Raw genomic sequence first — 17,845 nt, 5'->3', positions numbered from 1 at the left:
ATAAGTATAAACAAACAAGTTTCTTTGATTCGAGTTCTTAAAATCTGATCTCTTTCTACTTTGTCAAATAATTCTTGAAAACTTTTTTTTTCCGAAATACCATTTCTTCCATCACATTTTTGATATAAAATTAATGCGTTTGATACTTTTGTATCAGAAATTGCTTTTTGGCAATAACGAAAAAATCAGTATTTCACTCTATTCAACCAGCTTCAATGGCTTTGATGTGGTTGATTGGCAATAGCCCATTTCTGCTTTTCATATATTGCGTCGTTAGTCGTTAAGCTTCGTTGGCTTTTACTTGAATGGCATTTTATTGAAATACCTACTTTGGATTTCGTTAATCTCAACTTGATATTTGCATCGCATAGATTATTTTCAAATAATAATGTGTTATCTATTTAGTTTCTTGGAAAGACATGGTATAGACCCTCCTCCCTCCGCTAGGCATTTGAAGACTCGATTCAAGATCAAACAACCAGGAAGTAGGTCCGACACCTTACATGAAATGTGCGCATAAAAGTTTTAAAAAAATCGAAACGATAATATATTGAACTAACTTAATAATAATTTTGGACGTTGGTCTGTCTGTAAGTGATTCTCAATGAACTCGGACTTGTTTTGCATTTAAGAGTAATTTTCAAAATTGAAATTGATTGTTTCAAGAATTCAGATAAGCGATAAAGTAGGTACCTACCTACAACATTTTAATAGAAAATTATTTTAATTGTCATTTTCAAAATTGGAACTAATGCGTCAAGTATTCAGACAAGAGAGAAAGTACCTACCTACAATGAAAAAAAAAGTAGAAAATTATTTTAATTCTGTATTTGAGTGTATTTCTTATTTCTAGGGTTTAATCTTGACAAATAAAGTCAGATATCGTGATTTTTCTAGTGTCTGAATTTTCCCATTTTCAAAAAAGCGTTACTTACTTATTACATTTACTAACATAATATCCCGGGATTATTCACCGGTACTTTTGAAATTATTTTTATAATATATTATTTTTCTCCCAATCACATTTAAAATACTTTAAATATTATTGGATAAATTTGGATTAATATTTTTAAACTCGACTTGGTCGTATTTTATTCAATTCTTTGATAGAACTAACTGATAAAAATTACAAACAGAAAAAGCTGTTCAATTTTCATCTCACCATCAATGAAAGGTTGCTTCTTCATACAATCAGATTTCTGTTCTGATTAAATGGAATTCTACAAACTTAACAAGAAATATAAATAAACCTTCCATTTTAGCGGTGTCTCACCACCATGAATAGACTGGTGCAAGGGGGCAGCAATAGTTTTTTTTTCTTAAAGCTAGCATTCAAGCTTTTGCAATCGTTATTTGAAATAAGAAATGCCGCCAAGTTCAGCGACCAGCTGCATTTGAACATCTCCAAGGAATTATGTAAACGAGTTCCCAAGAGTAAATATACAGATTGTATTAAAATGCGAGGAAGCTGTAGAGAAATTGCATTTTGTCGGATATGTTAAATAATAAAATCGCCACAGCCACAAAACCAGAAGGCCGCATCTTTCGCTCATAAATTCTGTAGGCGAGATGAGGACTGTTAAACTAGGTTTTCGTGTTCTTACTTACTTCTACTTTTTCCGTGTTTTTCTTATTTATTTATTAAACATAAAATTGTTCCACTTCTTCATCACTTGTATGAACCACTATATATTTTTTTATAACAACCGTTAATCTTCGGGGCAAAATATTTATTACTAAATAATGGGAGAACATATATTTCTTCCACTTCAACACTTAATAATATATTTTCTCACATTATTTTGTAATGTGATTAGTGAAGAGTATTCCCAAGTCACGCCTCCACCCCCACTTCAACGCTTAATAATATATTATGTTATGTTGATAAAAATATAGTTTAAAGCATTAACACTTACCATATCTAATTCCTTGAGCATTTTCATTTTACGCTTCTTAATTTGTCGCTTTACTCTATTCTGAATAATTTTGATTTATTTATTTTTTGTTTTGCTTTTATATATTCAATAATATATTTATATATTAAATTTATTAAAAAAAACCCTTTTATATTCAATAATATTATTTTATTACAAAACACAGTACCTATTATTGAATATATAAAAGAAAAATTTAAATGGAGTTCTACAAATTAAACTTGATAACAATAAATTATTTATTTAAATCTAAATACATTAATAAGCGGAGAAAAAAGAGTATTGCTAATGAATACATTAATTAATGTGTATGTGCACCTGCCTTGATAATATATCAAAATATTCTGATTTTCATGAAAAGTGTTCCGATATCGTGATAATATATTCTTATTTTTTAAATTTTATCAGAAAACCCGTTATTTCATTCATTTAGGACTGCAATCCCGTTTTTTATCGGATTACCAATAATTTTAAGAGATTCATAATAAATTATCAATACTCATTTTTCTCCTTGTAAGATAGAAAATACTAAAACACAGAATGAACAGTAGTCTTCGTGTGGTGCAATAATTATTTTATAACTTAGTAACTTGTTTTTCATCGAAATTTTTTCTAATTCTTCCAATGAAAGACACCCTTTTGGTTATTTTTTTGCAATAAAATCGGCATTTGCTTTTGGTGTCAAAGGAACTTTAATGAATGAGATTTAATTTCTACATTCTAATATTTTCTGCCACCAAAAATGAATATTTAACTTTAGTAGTGTTTGAAATCTATTTTTCGTTAGACCTGAATGTGCGTGGGGTTTTTGAATGGTTTTACGATATTTTTAAGCACAAATTTGTTGTTTATGTGGAACGTCAAAACATTTCTTTTGAGGGAGTTATTACAATTTATTTTCGTAAGGTCTTTATTATTTATAATATCTTACTTACGTTTCGCAAGTTATGTATTTTTATACGTGATTTATTTTACACTTAAACCATGTTTTTGTCTTTTCTAAAATAAATCGGAAAATTTTCTATAAATATCACTCCTGTAACCCGTAAATGTAGCAGTAGGACTCTGTTTCAACTAATTATAGATAAATTATTTATCAAATTTAAAAAGGTTCGTTATATGCCCAAACGTTTGCACGGGTGACTTTGAGCTATGTGGCTCCCGTACAATTTTATATCGCAGGCCAATCCTGCACACTAACACCGAATTGATGTATTTTGTGTCATGTATAGAAAATAATTTTAAATATTTTACACTTCTACTTGCACTGCCATTTCTTTTAAAATTAAAATGTATTCTGATGTGAGAAGTATGTTTACGAAATATGGGAAGGCTTACAGAGATATTTAAATAGATGTAAATACAGGTATCTCCATGAATGGAGGATTGAACGCGGTTGACGCTAACAAAAAACTGTCCAAAGGAGTGAATCTAGCAGTACACCGTAGAGTTCTGGTACCTACCCTGATGTGTGACAGCGAGGCATGAAACAGGCAGAGAAAGGATGATTATAGACTGAATATTGTAGAAATGAGATCTCTGAAATCGGGAGATCCGCTAAAAATGCTAGGCTGATGTGAACGTAATGAGTAAGATTAAGAAAGGAACGCTTAGATGGTTTGGGCATGCAGAGCGGATGAACGAAGAAAGGAGAGTAAGGATAAGGTGAATGGTAGAAAAAGTCGGGGACACCCGAGGAACACATGGCACGATCAAGTGAATTAGATACTTGAGTCGGAGCATTTCAAGAGTCAAAATAATAGAAGCGTATGTGTGAATGTGAACGAGGCAAGGAGTGCGTTCCAAGAAAAAAATGTTCGGGGAAAGGGCGTGATGATTAGTTTGTTATTTTTAAGTACTTCCTTACTTGGATCAAATAGCACTAAAAAAAAACAAATTAAAAGCATTTCGTGTAAATTTGAATATAGGGTGAAAATCACACTAAAATCCCTCCATCACGTTTAGGTGTTAAATATGTTTGCGAAATTATGTAGTTCCACATACTCAAACATTTCGTTTCGAATCCGCCGGAACAGTAGGTACTTCTCGAAGCAATAAAAACTTTGGCAGTTAGCATGCTCTAGTGGTTACACTGGTTACCAAGCACCGTATTGTTATTCTCCACGAAACAAGGTAAATCTCGTTTTAACATTGATGTGTTCCACCTCGTAATATACTCCGTTTTTATTTTTGATTTATAAGGCCATTCGTTCCAATCGTCGGAAAAACAAGAAGGAAATATTCGCTTCGTATCTGAGATTGTGGTATTTTTAGCCGTTTGTCTAGGAATAGACAAGAAAATCCGCGGATGAAATATCATCTCGGTATTTTTGATTCCCCTGTATGTTGAAATATCACTATGGTTCTAGGTATTGTGTATGACTAGTCAATTTATTGGTTTACGATAGAAGTTTATCTGTTTATTACAGAAGAGATAGATAAAAATAAAGGTGTTAAAATAGTTATTAAGACTGAAACATAAACATGTTAAAACTGTAGCAGGATTACACAATATATTATTGATTATATTCTGACATGACTTTTACCGGTTAATACTGAGAGTATCTGCACGAAGTACTTAGAGTATCTGCACGAAGTACTGAGAGTATCTCACGAAGTACTGAGTGTGTAGAACGAAGTACTGAGAGCATCTGCACGAAGTACTAAGAGGGTCTGCACGAAGAAAAATATATTGCTCATTTATATGAATGAATTAACAGAACGTCGCCGAATAACAGACGTTAGGACGATTAGATGAATTATCAGAATTTCCTGATTAACTTTCAGTAAATTACGGATATTGAGTGAGGGATAAATTATTTATCAATGTAAATACGATATTGACGAGACCACGAAAATATTTTAATCTATTTCATATTATTTACTAGATACAGTGGGGTCTTCTTAACGATGGGAATTAGTAGGGGCGGATTAAGCGGTGGAGGAATAGCTATCCCTTGAGGACCTCGAATCTCCAAGGGGCCTTGAACTCGATAGATTAGAAGTTAAAAGCCGCTATAAAAATCTAACGATACCATTATAATTTTTGACTGATTAATATATTCGTGAAAAATCAATCCGAATCAAAGTTCGATAAGACCATATTAAATATCGTCCAAGGGGCCTCGAGCTCAATAGATTAGTAGTTAAAAACAGCCAAAGAATCAAAAGATACCATATTATATATCATCCGAGGGGCCTCGAGTTCAATAGATTAGTAGTTGAAAAAAGACCAAGGATACCATATTATATATCACCCAAGGGGCCTCGGGCTCAATAGATTAGTAGTTAAAAAGAGCCAAAGAATCGAAATATACCATTTTGTTTATCATCCAAGGGGCCTCGAGCTCAATAGAGTCGTGGTTAAAAAATACCACGGAATCGAAAGATACAATACTAAATATTATTCATGGGGCATTGAGCTCGATTGAATCGTGCTTAAGAAGAGCCAAAGAATCGAATGATACCATATTATATATCACCCAAGGGGCCTCGGGCTCAATAGATTAGTAGTTAAAAAGAGCCAAAGAATCGAAAGATACCATATTATATATCACCCAAGGGGCCTCGAGCTCAATAGAATAGTTTTTAAAAACAATCAAAAGATACCATTTTATGTATCGTCCAAGGTGTATCGTACTCGATAGATTCGTAGTTAAAAAGAGCCAAAAAATTGAGAGATAAAATTGTTTCATTCACGTATTCAACACATAAATGAAAAAGCAAAAAACTTCGACTTAATCCGCCTCTGAATATTTGCCATGGGCAAGAAGTTTGTCGCTACTCCACTAACAATGAACCAGCAATTTGAACCCATCTCAAACCATACAAATTTAAGTTAACCGCCATTGAGTATTGAGTTGTTTCCAGATTCAAATTAATCTTCTGATAATAAATATCCAGATAGTGCCCTTAGAAGCCTCTAAAATGTCGAACCTGTCTACCTATAATATTCTCCCTCAATCTGACTTCGTTCGATCATTGCACTGGAAATTCCCATCTCTTTTCTAGTGCAATTAATTATTCGATAGGTCGCATTTAATTATCTATCGCATTCCTCACAGTCTTATTGAAATTCAATCAAGTCAGAGAATTTGATAGCCACTTCTGCAGAATTCAAAATAATACCTATCTGAAATATAAGATCGCAGACAGCCAAAAAACCACTTGACCGTTTTGAACTATCGAAAACACGACAATCAATTCTGAATCAATTGCAATGAAAGACATTTCATCTTAAATTCAAGATACCTGCGATTTACTAGGAGGGAACAAATTTAGAAAACAGTAAGACTCTTTAGTGTCGGTTTCGACATATTGGACTTCAAAATAATAACTTTAATTTTTTAAATGAAAATAATAAACTATGCAGATAATTTATTTAACTAAAATTATTAACATGTTTCAAAACAATAGCTTTCTTCCAAAATCTCTTGACAGCCTCCGTGGTCGAGGAATAAGGCTCTCGACTAGCAATTCGAAGGTCGCGGGTTCAAATCCCGGCGTGCGCAAGTAAATTTAATCGGATAAATTTGTGCAATTTCACAAATAACTCATTTAAAATAATATATAGTATATTTGCGACACATTCCAGAGAAAAGTTGCTTGAAATAGCTTTATTCGTGTTTGGTGACCAAGCTAAATAGCCAGATACTCCCACGCCTTCCTCTTTCCCATCTCTTTCCCGTCCCCACTACCTTCAGTCTCACAACATACCCCAATTAGGGATGCCGTAGTCTTACGGGCTCTAGACGGTTGGGAGCGGTTGGGACTCTTGTGCAGTATGTACATTAAAATTACACTATTTTTGTTTACTCAATTTTTAGTTAATTTAAATTTGTTTTGTTTTTCTTGCAAAATTATTTCATAGCATGCAACTATGCAAAATATCATAACTCGTAACTAACAAATTACACTTGCATTTTATTAAGGCAGAAAGGAGTGAAATTAAAAGAAAGATATGGGTCACGTTTTCTAATGGGTCCCCCGGCCCCAAGTACCATTAGTCCCGACGTTGGTGCAAAGTAGTGCAAACCAAAAACCGAGAAAATTTAAAGTAAATGGAAAACATTCGAAACATATTAATTTTATATTTTTACGTGGTTTTACGCCCAACTGGGCTTTTACATAGATTATAAGAACAGAACATTGAAAATTATACAAAAAGTTTTTAAAGCATGTAATGTAAAACTGATAAACAATATTAGTAGAACATGTAACAGAAACATCAAATAAAATAGAAACTAAAACAATTCTTGTAAGACAAATCACTGTTACTACATATCCTATGCTTTTTATTTTGTGGGATTCAGCGAAGAGGCATTTCCTGAAAAGTTCTCCAATTCTTTTTAAAGAAATATTGAACTTTACTTTTGCAACTAATCTTCTAATAAATGTAATATCGATAGCAAATGTAAAATCAATGTCCACTATTTTTAATATAGTGTCCTCTGCATGTAATCGTAAACTTGTTGTAGTAAAAATGTATTTATCTGAAGTGACCTTCCAGGTAAGACTGTTTTTTCTATATCTATTTGAAAATAAAAAAAAATTGATAGATCCCAAGAACTCGTAATAAATTGTACAGCCCCTTGAGCTGATTTTACTCAAAAACGGTGCTATATAAATGATTATTTTTTTATTATTATTATTTAGAGTTGGTATAAATTACATTTAATTGTATAAATTAATGGAGTCGGTAAATATATCAATAGTACCCCCAATTTTTTTTTGCTCTGATCATGCGTCCTACTGCTTAATGAATGTATCTGAAAAAATGTTACTTTTTGTCTGGTGGTCCTAGTTGATACATGGAATAGCGGGATAATTTATCCTTTTGGATACCACTGGAATTACCTTTAGGATGGCACCTCAATTTAGTACGTAGGTATTTTGGTTACTCAACTTCTTAACCACACCCAAACAACCCTACGCGCATGCGCCCGCTTGTCACTCATCTCATCTCCCTACTCAACACAAGACAGCAACAAAGTTGCCTAACCATTTCAACTTATTTGCATCACAATTTTCATGAAAATACCATAAAGCAGACGATAACCCCAAAATGTAATTACAATACCGCTGTTAGATATTTTTGACCAAACATAAAATTCTGTGATTTCACTCAAGATAAGTAACCAGCTTCATCAATTGCTTAGTACAAAATTTGATGGATTTAGATTTATTTGAGCATTGTTCCCAGTGTATTTGGTTTTATTGACGTCATCTGCAGTTTATAGCGTGCACTTTATGGCCAGAGATTGAATATCAATCTAAGAAGGCAAACATGATATGGTGGCAACAGCAGGGACGAACAAACAACGTTTATTGCCCGTTGCAGAAACTATAAATGTTCCCAACATTTATTTCGAATGTTGGATTATTAAACATTGGATTTCATCTGATATTATTTTACGATATCGTGCATGCATTTTCAAGCTATCCTAATTAAGCAATTGGTTTGTTTTCAATATAAAAGATGTTAACAATAATAACGTGTTTCAACTGCAATTTAAATATAAGCATGTCTAATTTCAAAGGGGTTAGGTGCATCAATATATATTTCTGTTTGTGCCCATTTACTTTGGATTGGAATAATGTATTCAAATGAGCGTAATTAGTTCTTTAGATGGCACTAATAAATATAACTAAGATTAAATGAATGCTTTACAGCCGAGTGTTTTTGTGCGGTTCGCACCCAGGTGTCACGGGTTCAAGCTTTTTATGGTGGGAATTGTAAGGTTATATTTCGTAAATATATTTTAGTTATACTGTACTGCATTTGATTTTATTCATTTACTGAACTGAATGGTTGGCGCGACGTGGGCCGCGACCCGACTGTCGAGCGGTGAGCAGTGGACTGGACTGACTAGCCGGAGCGTTGTGCGGCATTTAGACTTTAGATACATTACAATGTATTATGCGGCATGTACGTATTATACGTTGGGCTGACACACTACGCTATAATCTTCCTCAGTAGAGAGGATTTGATCAATTGTGGGACTGCCGCGGAATATCATTTATTTGTATGGTATCTGTCACTTTGACAAATGACAACCGCGTAATTACAGTGCTCCGTAAATTGTTCTGGACCCTTCTCCTGTCGTAGGTATGAGAGGGGTCGCATAATTTTCAAACATAGCCTGGCCAGCAGATCACGGCGCATATCGTCGCCACGCCCACACTTATAACACATCATCTTGTTAGGTGTGACAGGTCTGTTTGGGATTGTATGGCGAGCAATGTGGAGTTACATAAAACGCTTAACTTAAAGCGTAATCTGTCACCCCTTTTAGGGCGACTTGCACCAACTATCGCAAATTTTATCTTAAATTGTATTTAACTAAACGTATTTAAGACCCTAAATACATTTAACTTAAATGCGTTTAGTTGCGTCCTGCACCACGCAGTTCGGTGGCAATTTTAGTTAAACGTGTTTAACGCGTCGGTAAAACAGTTACCGCGTGGTTACCGCCATTAACGCGTAAATAAAACAGCTACGATGTTTCATTTTACTTGAGTGTCAAAATATTTTGTGATTGTGTGTGTGGTTTGATAGTGTTTTCATTTATTTTATGAAGAAAAAGTTAAAGCAAATAGACATAATGATGAAATAAGACAAAAAGAGCTTCTGTTGTTGGAATTAAAAATAAAACAATTATCCGAGTAATTTTGTTTTTTATTTCTTTTACATACTATATTGTTTTAAAGTATTATAAGAATGCTGTAGGTATGATTAGAAGTTTACAACCTTGCAAAGTACTCCTCGATAAGGAGCGTTAGCTCCAAGTGACGAGCACCTCGCTGATGTTTTTATTGGCGTTGAATTTTAACTGAGGTTCAATTTCTTGTACTAATAATGATGTCGTTTCTTTACTGAGACGAAATCTTCTTTGAAACTTCTTGGCACTGAGTGTTTCAAATCAATTTGTTCTTGTGTTTACTTCTCTGACTATATTATAATTTATTTATAATTTCTATAATATAATTTCTTCATGATCGTCAGAATACAAATCCCAAATGTTCATTGTGAATACAAATTAAAATGAGATAGATTTTAACCACAATCAGAAATCGAAGAGATAACCTAAACAAAATTTGACAGTACTGCTTAGAGTAGGGCTAAACACGTTTAACTCGGTTAAACGGCCGCTTTTGGGTATTTAACTTTGACAGTTCTTTAAACGCATTTAACGACTTAAATTTTGTGGTGCAAGACGCCAAGTCGACTTAAATCAAATAATGTGTTTAAAATTATATTTAAATCAAATTTAACTTATGGTGCAAGCCGCCCTTAGTATATAGGCGCGCGTCTTGTAAGACCACCCCGATAGTTCTATAAACTGGGGTAAGCTGCTATACATCTGAATTAGCATGCTAATACATATGAATTAGCTTGCTAAAAGTTGCATGACACTACAGTTTCCTATATTTATAATTTTATGGAAAATCGATAAGCTCTTTCTATTGGTTACGGTCCAACTGCACCCATGGCAGATCCAACACTGAACTTTAGTAGATACTTATAGCGACATTACTTTTAAGGGTGTTACTCTATTTTATGGAATTTTGAGCTTCGTATTCGGACCTTATCAAAGGCAGTGGCACCTGCATTATATTATTATGGAGTTCATTATTGTCAAATTTACAGTATTGTTGAAAATCTGATTATAACGTGTTTGTGAGATTGCATTAATTAAATTCGTATTTTACGATAAATTTTAATGGTGATTGCTCTTCCTTTATCTGTTATCAACAGAGGGAACTTGTTAATACGAGAATCGAGAGTTCATTTGTGGTAAACATCTCACTTTTGTTCAAACGTAAGTTAAGAGGTTCTCATGTCATGTTTGTTTACTGAGTGACTTGGTATTTAATCTCCTACTTAGTGGATCAAAAACCACATCGACATTAATTTTATCTAAAAATTCAAAGATTACATAATATTCGGAGAAACACACCAGAATAAATCCAGCATATCGTCCAAAAAAAACCTGGTTGTTTTAAAATTCACAAAATTGAAATTTATAATATCCCTTAGCCAAATTCCCCGACATTGTGGAATTTTACAAACGACCGACAGGGCGATTCTTTTAAGACTTGTAAGTGTGTGTTGAATTATCATTCTAAAATAAGCCTTTTTAGATCGAAAAATAAAATTTTACCAAAACAATGAATGAGTTTTGGGTACGTTTAGTTTCTTTAAAGAATATCATGCTTTACAATATTCTTCTTCGTTAAAGTACCTTTTTCCTTTTTAATAAACTGAAACGGGTTTCTGTCAATTCCGTTCATACTAAAATTTCTTATTAAACTCTTATAATATTGTTAAAATCGTAAAAAAGTAACCACTGTAGAAAAAACAGCCTCGGTAGAAATTCAAATGAATTCTTACCATCCTACCTTGAGTCCAACTTTAGTTTTTTTTATTTTGTAAACCGACTTATATGTAATCTTCACAAAAGGATGCAAATATGGGCCTTACTGGTTTTCGTTATTTCATTCCAGCAGTTTTAATTTTAATTACAAAAAATATATTGTTCTATGGAGCCATAATATTCAGCCAGAGCAACGGGAAACATCTTCAAGCTAGAAAAGTTAGAAAATATTAATGATTAAACATGGATTAAACGAGGTGGCATAAAAAAGACGAAAGAAGAAAGAAAATCGTAGGTAGATATGTGGAATTATAAATTTGATTTCTAAGGAGATTTTGAAGAAACGTCTGAAAATAATGATATGAAATAATTTTGAAATTAATGATACACCTGCTGAAATATTTTTTGGCACAATGAAAAGGAACACTAAGAATAATTGTTCAGACAATTTAACATATCTGGAATAAAATGTAATGTCGTGTAAAGTTACATACAGAAATGTGACCGAAAGAAATAGGATAATGTCCTGCACGGAAAAAAATTATTATTACACTGAATTATCATAAATGTCTTAAAATTATTCGTATTCTGGTTAAAAACGGGATTGCAGGCCGTTTCCTGTTAGTACATTTCTATTATACCGAAATACATGTTAACGCACCTTAACCATACCTTGATAATGTATAATGACGAAATGTGAATATATTATGATTTTTTTTGAACACGTGTTCCAACATCGCGATAATACATTACTCTTTTTCTTAAAGTTTAACAGGAAACCTATCAATTCATTCGTTAAGGCGATATAAGACTCTGATAACGGGTGTTTGCTCGACTCTCACATTTTAATTATTTCTAATGAACGTATTACTAAAATCTGAAAAAATTTTAGTGGGATCCCTACGGATGAAAGTTATTTATGTTTAAGATTTTTTTAAATAGGACCTAACCATTAAAATATATTTAACGAAACAGTTTTAAAATTTCATGAAAAGTTTCTACAACTATAAAATTAGCGGTAAGCACTAGATTTTATTGTTTATAGACAATGCATTAGTATCATCCCGAGGAATCCCTCTAGAAACATTTGAGTTTTCAGTAATACATTCATCAGAAATGTTTAAAATAAACCCCACGGAAAGATCGATGTTCTAAATCTGCTAGGGAAAAGTCGACCGTAATCCGTCCATTACGCCGGGCCGTGCACCAAATTTGTTTTTACACGACTTCGTCACTTACGTCATTAAGATTCCCACTTTATGATAGGGCAAATTCAACTGCAGGTCTGACAAATACACCAGGGCTGCGCGTCGATAATTTTTTTGAACGGCTGCTTCACTTACGTCGTTAAGATTCTGGCTATCTGTCTTAAGGGTCTGCGGTCCCGTTTTTAACCGAACTACGAATAATTCGAAGAGATTATAAATAAAACATAAATATTTTATATCAGTCAGTTTTCTCCGTATGGGTTCAATGCCTAAATGCGATCGTATTTTTTATGTTTAAAAAATTCGTTTGAGATTCATTTACGTTGTATTTAATGATTAAATACAGAAAAATTAGGATAATGTAGTTTCCTAATAAATTAGCGCAATAACTTTTCTAAGATTACATTATTTATTATGCATGTTCTACGGTACTTGTTATTCCTGTGTAGAGTTTTGTTTCATTAACGACCCCACTTTATTTCGTTTCTGTGCTCTCACTGTGCCAATCTAGTAAATCAATCCAGCATTTCCCGCTTGGTGTCGGCATAGATCTCCAGCATCCAGCTGGGAGTGGAACCGTCCACCTGTCAAGTCTGGTCCTAACCAGTATTGTATGTCGTCTGTCGGTTAGGGTTGTCCATTGTCTGTGCTTTCTGACGAAACCAAAGATGAAATAATCTACGAGAATCAGTAAAATGATTAAACGAGTAAAAAGCATTGTCATCAAAATTCTGCTAAATTCCACCCTGGTATTAAAAAAAGACATAAGCCGATCTATGGTGTGATTCTACAATGCCATACAATTTGTTTTCTCCATGCCATCCATTTTGAGTCAAAGTATCTTTTCTGGTTTTCTTTGGAGTTTTTGTTCTAACAATTTCTTTTTCTTCCCTGTTTGGAGGATTTCAAGAGATTTGATGGCCAGTTGGCCATATTCAAGGCATCATTAATTTTAACATACCTTTCAGACGTACATACAAAAATCGTACGCACAAAATCGGCATTTATATGCCGTATTTCGTTGGTAAGTGCAAGATTAATTGTGGATTTATAAAGCGCTTATTGTGCACTTAATAAATTCAAAAATATTTGTCTAACACACACACACCCTCACACACACACACACACACACACACACACACACACAATATAGTAAGTATGGTACCTTATTACATTTGGGGGAATATAAACTATTTTGCGAATATTATTACGATTAACATTTACAAAAAATTTATCAAAATTTCTTTTCTCCGTTGACTACTTTTATTTTTTTCTCAAAGATTAAGTAAAAAACCTAAAATTGTTTAAAAAAATCTGTTTTTTTCTTGTTATTGCTATTTTTTTATGTACATTTAAACGGCTTATGGGCATTGAGTTACATATATATTGCCGGCAACAATTTTGAAATGCATGGAATGACCAATAATAATTTGTTTTTTTCTATGGGTAATTTCTGTTTTTTTTTTCTGTATGTAAAATTAATCTTATGTGGAAACTCACTGGTTAATGCAACATGTAAAATGCAAATCATTTATATAAAATTGGAAAACTGTTTGTTTCCCCAATAAACTAAACTATTAAAATACGTACAGTGGGGCGTCGCTATTATGAATTACCAATTTAGAATACAAAAAAAATATACGAATTTCAAAAAAAAAAAATAGTTAAAAATAGGACAGATAAGTTTGTATATTTGTCAAATTTATAGGCTGCTGTTTGTTATACTTCGTCAAGAAGAGATGGCGCCACTTCTGTTCGTTGTTTGCGTACGAATGTAACTAGCCTGCCTATATTAACCCCAATTTAACTTTGAACGATATCGCTTCTCGGCCTGTTGGCTAAGATCAAAGTGTAGTAGCTGTTCTTATTAGACGTGGGTCGTAACGTCATTTTCAAGAAACGTAACGAAACAAGTTTCTTGGTCGGCGTAACCTGTTTCAAAACGGTTATTTTTGTAACTAGTTATTTTCATTCACTTACCCGTCCTCGCTTGACAAATGTCAACCATGTACATGTGTTGGCCCCGCGTTTGGCGTGTCTCCCGAGTCGGACTAATTAATTAATTAGTTCCGACTAATCACGAATAATATACAATGGTTATTGATATTTACAGTTTATTTGCACGTTATATTTACTGTTTATTTACACCTTTTCATCGTTTTCACTGATATTTTTTTATTATTTACACTATAATTATTTGGTTGGTTTGTTCATTACACTTGTTTTGTTTGTTTGGCTATTTACACATAGTTTGTAAGTCTTATAATATTATAAAAATTATTTACATTTTTATTTTTATTTAATGACTAAAAGAGTTTATGACTCTAACAAAAATCTTTTTGGATCTAAATTAACATTTAAATACATCAATTGGGCAACTTTGTTTGTCTTCAATTGTGTGCGGCGGTTATTAATCGTGAGCCCTGTCTTGCTGAATATCCTCTCGCACGGAACTGAAGTTGCCATTATGTTGCCATACTTGCGCAGAAGTATAGCAAGGTTGGGATAAATGTGACGGTTAAGTTGCCACCATTGCAATGGACAGTTAAATTTCCCACTGTCGTTAAACATTGGTAGAATATTGTCTTTCAAATAAGAGTTTACTTCTTTGATGGCACACGACAAAGGTGTGCCTACTTGCTGCTGCTGCTGCGTCCCGACAATATTGCTTAAAATGGACCAAGGTGAAAATTTATCTCGTACCGGTATGGAAGCTGAGGTTGAAGTGGATTGTTGCGGTTGCGGTTGGTTTTCTCCATGTCGCCGTCTTATATCAGTTGCAAGTATCTCTTCCAGCATTTTCTTTGCTTTTTCTGCCTCATTAGTGTCAGAGAATACATTCATTTTGTACCTTGGGTCTAAAATTGTACATATCGAGAATGTTCGACTTCTCTCAACACCTTCTAGTCTTTTATCTAAGCCTGTCCGAAGTGCAGTAATTACATTGTTTGTAATTAGAGTAAAGCCTTCCAGAAGCAGTTGATTACATGATTCTCTAAGACAACGTGTCATGACTATGATGGTACTGGCTGTCATATAATCTTCACCACTCATAGCTTTCGTAGCTTCGTCGAAAGGTTTTAAAACCTTGCACAGTTCGTGAAACATTGTCCATTCCTCAACAGTTAAGATTGGTAAATCTTTTTTAAGAATTGCAACAGTGGCACATATTTGATTTTCTAGTTCGACAAATCGCTGTAACATAGCAAACGTAGAGTTCCACCTGGTTGGTACTTCCTGTATCAAGCGCTTTGGTATCACGTCCGGCTTTTCCTGTGATTGCACTTTTAATAATTTTTCTAGCGCTGCTGTACTTGTCTTAAAATGTCGGACGATAGTTTTGACTTTATCCAAAGAAGCTTGGACTAAATTCAGGGCATCTTGCACTATTAAGTTCAACGTATGGCCATAGAATCCGTAATGCTTCCACCCTATATCAGCTATGGCTTTTTTGACGTTAGCTGCGTTGTCACTAACAATAAAATTTATCTTATTTGTTACATTCCACTCGTTGGTCGTTTCGAGCAATGCAGCTTGAATATTCGCACCGCTGTGCATATCTTTAAACTCTGCACATTTTAATAAAAATGTTTTAAGAACAAGATCTTTTGTTATATAGTGCCCCGTTACAGCTATGTAAGCATCATTGACCCGAGACGTCCATAAGTCTGTTGTTAGAGATAGAAATTCAATATCGTTTATTTCTTCTTTTTTTCGTAGAACTGTTTGGTGGTATAATGTGGGAATGAGAATGTTAGAGACAGTTTTTCGAGATGGTAACTCGTATCCAGGTATGTGTCGGGCAAATTTTTTAAAAGCACGTTCTTCTACTAAAGAAAAAGGGTGATAACTATCTATAAATAAATTAGCAAGGTCATTATCAATTTGTCTTTTTTTAGTTAGTGTTACTTTTTTTCCAATTACGTAGCTATCAATGCGCTGTTGCGCAGCGCGGTATATGGGTATGGTACTTGCAGCAGTGGACGTAGAAGCTGACGCAGCATCGGAGCTGGATGACGAGGGCTGAGGTTGGACATCGCCTGGGGGTTCCTGCCCACGACTTTGTTCTGGGGTCCTTGCCGTTGATTGTGCGGTACAAATGCTTATATACGCATGGAGGTGTTTTCGCTTCAAATGTGTTTTCAAATTCGCGGTTGAACTTTTGAAGCTATAAACTTCACCACAACTGTTGCATTTCGCTTTTTTTTCATTATCTAGTTTTTGAAAAAAGTTCCATAAAGTACTAGAATTCACTCGAGACATTTTTTTTATACTATTTTTTTATACTATCGACAAGTTTTTTTTATACTATATTGCACTTTATTTACACTATATTTACACTTTATTTAGACTTATTACAATCCACACTAATTATATTTACATAATAACAAAGAAACATTAAATTTACATAAAACACCAAAATAACATATAAACGTAAGAAAGTACTCAAAATTATACACAAGTAGGTATAATGAATAACGATGAACTAAGACAAACTAAATTATTTTACTTTAAAATCTTTAAATTCAAAAAGCGGTCGCTCGCTGTCGCTTCCCAGAGACGGGGACTCCCGCTTTTCGGGAATTTTCGATCGGCCGGCCGTAAAGGCGTAAAGTACAAGAATTCACTCGAGATTTTATAAGTTTTTATTTATACTATATTACACTTTATTTACACTATATTTACACTTTATTTAGACTCATTACAATCCACACTAATTATATTTACATAATAACAAAGAAACGTTACATTAAATTTACATAAAACACCAAAATAACATATAAACGTAAGAAAGTACTCAAAATTATACACAAGTAGGTATAACGACTGCGACGAGACAAGACAAACTAAATTATTAATTATTTTACTTTAACTTTAAATTCAAAAAGGGGTCACTCGCTGTCGCTTCCCAGAGACGGGGACTCCCGCTTTTCGGGAATTTTCGCTCGCCCGGCCGTAAAGTACTAGAATTCACTCGAGAAATTTTTAAATTATGTATTTATATATATTTTATATTAACTCCTCACAGGAGGCCCGGAGGGAAGCAATTTCCCTCAGGGCCTATGTCATCTTTGGGGATGCTGGGTGGAGGGTCTTTTTGAGGAAAGGAAGGAGTGAACATGGGCCTTGAAGATACCCATGTTATAGGAGGGAGGAGACACAGAGGCCGGCAAACCGTTCCAAAGTCGAGCTGTTGTACCAAATAACGATTCGTAGAAGCGACCCGTCCTCGCGTGACAAATGTCATCCGTGTACTTACATGTGTTTGCCCGCGTTTGGCGTGTTTCCCCGCGTTTGGCGTGTTTCCCGACTATTCACCGGTGCC

The 17,845-nt window shown here is 33.8% G+C and overlaps 1 protein-coding gene and 1 pseudogene across 1 annotated transcript in view; both read left to right on the top strand.

Moving 5' to 3' along the window:
- Nucleotides 1-17,845, top strand: part of LOC149415653 (G protein-coupled receptor moody) — a 221,933-nt gene that overhangs the window by 140,555 nt on the left and 63,533 nt on the right. The gene's annotated exons all lie outside the window — the stretch shown is intronic.
- Nucleotides 14,338-14,504, top strand: LOC149415655 (U2 spliceosomal RNA; annotated as a pseudogene).

The sequence above is a fragment of the Hesperophylax consimilis genome, chromosome 18 (genome assembly GCF_061612785.1).
Source record: "Hesperophylax consimilis isolate HC1 chromosome 18, BYU_Hcon_1.0, whole genome shotgun sequence".
Classification (NCBI taxonomy): domain Eukaryota; kingdom Metazoa; phylum Arthropoda; class Insecta; order Trichoptera; family Limnephilidae; genus Hesperophylax; species Hesperophylax consimilis.
The sequence above is the reverse complement of the archived record's forward strand: the minus strand, read 5'-3'. Positions and strand labels throughout refer to the sequence as shown.